Source organism: Pieris brassicae, chromosome 4 (assembly GCF_905147105.1).
Source record: "Pieris brassicae chromosome 4, ilPieBrab1.1, whole genome shotgun sequence".
NCBI classification, from domain to species: domain Eukaryota; kingdom Metazoa; phylum Arthropoda; class Insecta; order Lepidoptera; family Pieridae; genus Pieris; species Pieris brassicae.
In genome coordinates this window covers 6,798,466-6,804,465 of record NC_059668.1, presented here as the reverse complement: position 1 = coordinate 6,804,465, position 6,000 = coordinate 6,798,466, and positions in this window count along the sequence as shown.

The following is a 6,000-nucleotide window of genomic DNA, read 5'->3' as shown; positions in this document are numbered from 1 at the left end:
TTTGATTATATTTTTCGATTAGTAACCTCAAGTATCCTCACTCACTCTGTTGTCTGTGTAACCCAAAATGTGTATCGGACTCCAAAACGAGAATTTGCCAGACCTCCCTGTACTGAACCACTTCCCAATAATTGCTGGCATAATATAATCCTGGTTAAAGTCATACAAGCTATTATTTGGCTTTTAAAACTTGATACATTTCTTTGCCTTTTATTATTGAAGTGACAATATTTATTTCAAAAACTGTTTACCACTTTTTCGGCAACTTATAATGTAAGTTGATAATTACTCACAAAATTATTGTACAATAATCGTCACTAATTGTATACATAAAGGACACTATAGAGTTCCAGAACAACAACTAGTTTACATATTATAATATTCAAAATTGCTCTCAACGACCGAGTCATCCTCTAAGAGAATTGTGTTTTCTTAAGGCACAGATTCATCATTCCAAGTAATATACTTTAGTTATCTATATCATTTGCATGTAAATATTAACAGCCAACTTATATATTTTTATGTGATATGTATTGTGCGCGGACAATTATTCCATATTTGAAGATCGTCCAAGCGCTGAGAGTATTAAGATTTCAGGTAAATTTGTTAGTCAATATCCATAGAGCTTGAATTTCAGGTTATTCTTATGTAAAGGCCTTTAAAACTTGATTAATGGCGTAGTTAATACATATATACTTTACTGTTCCACGCCATATATAATTCGAGTTTTAGAAGATATGATATTCCACCGTGTCTTATTAATCCGTATTTGTTAATAATTTTAATAAATCCATGTCTCATAACTTGAAAATATATATGGTATGGTAACACGTCGCCTTAAGATAATATTTTTTGCGCGGCACATCTCGATGCGACAGCGACACGACAATAAATTAGATGCGTTGAAATGTTTGTGTTGTAGCCCCGTGGCCGCCGCCGGCGCGCGCGCATACATTAGCGCACAATACCGCGGGGGGCACCCATTGTGTCCCACACTTCACACAACACCCCTCCCACCCCCGACCGGCCTCCCCTAATGAACGATTCAATACCAAGACCTGCAATTATGAGATAAAATCGAGACATGTGTGGTCAGAAACCACGTCAAAATAAGCCTCTTAACGCACTTACCGGAACAGAGAAATGTTCGGATATACGATTAGGGTAGCGCACGTCCGTAATTTAAGGTTTCTGCGGGTTCTGCGCCGACTAATGACCAGATAATTGGGCGGCAGGTGCGCGTGAGGGCTGCACGCTAAACGCGCACGCCATCCGACCGATCGATCATCGAAAACCTTCAATCGAACTGCATTTCCAAAGCAAATAATAGGTTTACATGTAATGTATTCGTATTGTGGCTTTAAACGCAAATCTAAATTATAATGCAAATAAAGGTACAATGAAGATGTCATAGCGGTATCTGGATGAGAACAGTTGCACACCATCAACTTTCCAATGGGGTGAATTCGTGACAGCTGTCTTATGAGCATTCTACAGTTTTCAGAATATTTTACCGCAGAAAAAATTTACTTTCATATGCAGATTTTAATTATATATTACTTATTTGTATTATATTGAATGGTTTGATTGAAAAAAAAAACAAAACAAATGGTTGTGTTTTCGTCCCAAAACAAATACCTAGCGGTATACCTAGAAGCTTAAGACACTCTTTCAAAAGAAGAGTAGGTAATCTTATAGATGTATTTTTTTCTTATATTTTATATTTCTTTCAGACAATTCTTTTTTATGCACTACATTTTCGTATGCTTCTAATTACTAGTTCATATGAAACTACATGCAATGCAAGCTGTTGGGGCACAAAGTATCTTTTTTGAGACCACCTGGTACGCAACCCGCGCCAGTCCCGGACAAAAACTTAAAGAAAAAACGTCATAATATTTGAATATTGATACAAAAAACAATTAAGGCAGCCGCGCGTCACCTGTCGTGGGCACGAGATACACATTTGCATAGAAACTTATAAAAACACAATGCCGAAGATAACATCTACCAATTTCTATTTCTGTTTAAAAAACTTTGACTTTACATCTTTTAGTCTACAGATACAGGCTTCGAAATAACCATCAAATTATTAAGAAGAGTCTATGGTATAACTTAATAGTTGACAAAGATAAACAAGAATACCCTATTATGTACCCTGTTTAAGAAATAACCTAAATTCTGCTAGTCTTGTATGACTCGTCTCGACTTTATGGAGGTAGAACACCTTATTCATGGGTTCCCGGTGAAATTGTTTCACACTCTAAATACCGGCCGTACGGGACATTTATATTATAAATGAATGCAGTGATTTGTACAAAACATACAATAGATGACACATCTTTTGTGTAATAGAAAGCTAATCAAGAAAACGTCTGTGTAAATATCAGCGTGCATCTATTGTCTTCGCAGACAATTCTGTTATGAATTTTCCAACGCTGATTTCATAGATCAGATGTATATTAGGTATAATAATATCCATATTTATTTTTTTCATATACTAATAATTGTCCTAGATATTAGTTTTTTTATTACACCTATATCTTAGCATACTACCGAGTATTTTGAACGAACAACTTAATTTAAATTAATATATATGATTTTATTATAATTGGCATGTTACAATATAGATTTTTTTCATATAAGTTCTATTCTATTCTAATCAGAACAGTTTAAATCCTGAACATTAAAGAAATCGAAAGCTCAGAGTGATATTTATTTTTATTTTTATTGAATGACACTTATAAGCCATTCATCATGGCTGGTGCTCGTTCCGGGGTTAAAAATATATAGATCCGTACTTTCAATAGTAGTATTCCTTTGTAGTACTCTTAAGAGACGTTACTATAACAATATGTTATAGTAACGATAAACTGACTTAAACATCAAGAAATAGCAAAGCAAGCATTTTTGCAGTCGAATATATTTATATATATATATACGTAGATTAACATTATTAACAGTAAAGTTTTTGGTTCTTTTTGTAATAAGTTAAAGATAAAAAGGTAATTAAAGATAAAAATTAATTAATTAATTGACATAATTTTATATTCACGAATAACTACGACTATGAAGTAATTCAAAAAGAAAAAAATAATATACAAATTTTAAAACAATCAAGTTCACGATAGATAATCTATTTTTTAAAGAAAAAGAGAAGCCGTAACTGCGTAAGCGCACGCATTACAATCGGTAGCTTCGCCGTAGGCGCTCGTGCCATTCGCGTTCCAATTTTGAATGCAAATCAGTTCTAAAAATTAAGCTTACTTAACAACCTACTTAATTGGGGATTTTGACCGATCGCGTGCCGACTTAAAACTCCCTTAGGATGAAAAGCTTTTTTAACCTTGATATAAACTATATCAAAACAATGTCTATAAACACCGGAAGCTTCCGTTCTTCATTAATGTGTTCATATATTATAAATTCTAAATAATGTGAAACACAAAATAAATTTATATAATACATATTTAAAAAGCCTATATTAAGTTCTGCTGATAAGCATACCAAACATTGAATTACACATGAGATAATATACTAACTATTAATATGTAGATTTAACTTATAAATTAATTGTATACTACTAACTAGTAGTTCGCTGTATCGCGGTACTTATACATGAAAAATGAAATGCTAACAGCATTAAAGACCACAGGGACCAAAGTTATAAAATTTTCCATTTATTCATTTTTATTACTATGTCGGTTAAGAATATTGTTAGTGCTGTATATTTGTGTGTTGCAAAAAAAACAATAAATTTTTACTAACTTAAACTATATATTTATAGAATATTTTTTACAGTTACACTTTAGGCCCATAATTCTACCTCAATAGCTAGACTCAAAAAATATATTACGAGAGATACTATCTACTTAATTATCGTAACTTGGTTAATTAAAATTCACACGTATAAGTTTCCAATATCAATAGCTGCAGTAAAAAACTGAATTTTGTAATTGCGATTTCAATGTACCATTCGTTGAAATCATTATGGATGTATGTCTACTGAAACGTGACGATAGAGTAACACGTCATAAAATCAGATGCGTAGCAAGTTTACGCTTACTAGGTAAAGTATATTCATACCGTGGTGTTAAAAAATCTAAATTTGTAGAAAGAGAGCCCAAGTGTAGTTGTAACCCCTGATGGGGCATGGCTCAGACTGCCTCTAATCTATTGGTTTAATTAGTATAGATAAGGGGAAAATAGTTAGAATAGTGTTTCATAGTTTTATAAACCTATGTATATTTTTATCAGTTTAATATTGGTTGACATAAATATCGCACGCAACAGTATTTAGCGTATTGACCGGGATCACTGTCTGGTAACAGTATCTCAAGTTCGGCCGAGCAAGGCCGGTCAGTCACACTGGCGATCTATCGCGTAACATTGTGTAACGTATGACTCACTAGCAAATGTGAATCACTTTCACATCTCACAACCTTCAGTGACCTACTAACTTCGATTTCGGTTCGAATCATCCGAACTATTATTCCGGTATTTTTATTTCAGAATTCACGTCACCATTGGCATAGCAAACACCTCTGCAAGTGTTATTAATATCGATTGTTAAAATACATAATTGTAATAGTCTAGAAGATGTGTCATTATTTATTTTATTTATTTATTAACACTTCGTTACATTACAATATAAAAAAAATTGAACATAATTAAATCAAAAGGAGTTCAACTGGCGGTCTTATCGCTTTCGAGCGATCTCTTCCAGGCAACCACTGTAAGTAAAGGAAAAGAATAATATTAAATTACATAAGATAGGCAAGAAGTGCAAAAATACATATTATACAGGGAACAAAAAAACAATCTAAAATAAAAAGATGATACATTAAAAATAAAAAGGAAAAAGACACAAATCACGATAATTTAAGATAAGTCTCAAGTCAGTAAGTAGTTAGTAAGAAAGCTAGGGATACGATGTGGACAGGTAATGTTTGTGCAGAAAAAATCTAGAGGAAGATAGAGATATACTAATAAGTATATATTATATTATATACTATATAAGTAGATATAATACTAAAATAAACAGTTAATTATATCATATTTTGATCATGATCATGAAAAATCATACAAGTATTTGTAACGTAATTCATAAGTCGGCAAGTCGAATTAGAATATTATACCAACCGATTACAATGTGAACAAAAAACTTTAAACAATACATCTGAACGGTAAAAAAACAACCCAGACATAGTTTCAATCAAAAGCACTTGTAAAAATATCGATTTCTTTAAGGAAGCCCCAATTTGTTGGTGCTAATAAATCACTTGGTAAAAGCGCCGACCGATCGCAATCGATTTGTCTAAATTTACGGCAGCCTGTTTTGATACGCTTAAAAAACCGCAACTGGCGTCATGAAGGCATGCTTGGAGAGCTAAAGGTTATAAAAACTTAAGAATCATTAGAATACTTCAATGTTCATATAAACTCAATCTCACGCTTTCTTAATACATATTTAATCGATCTAATTACTAAAACACCATCGGCCACCTGAATAAAATGAATTTTCTTAATTGATACATAAAGTAACTTAGGACTTCTAAAATAAATTGGTTCGTACCGACACGATGTCTGACTTAAACACTTATGATAATATAATAATAATATTCATTACAGCATCGACAATATATAATATAATTTCAATTAATTCAATAGAGGTGTGTTACTAGCAAATTTTATGTAATACTAGCTGTCCCGGCAAACGTAGATTTGCCATGTATATTATTTCCAGGAAACATTTTTTTAGTTCAATAAAAATAAACAATCTACTATAATAAAAAATAGGGGTTGATCGTAGAGGGGTGACAATAAGGGTTGTATTGTTGTATGCTGTATCGTTAAAAAAAAAAACAAAAAATATTGTCTAAAAAATATAGATAAAATTTTGCGGTGGACACATCTTATCACTTAGGCGTTTGAAAGATAGATGATAGCCGATTCTCAGACTTACTGAATATCCATAAAATATCATAAGTTGTGACACGA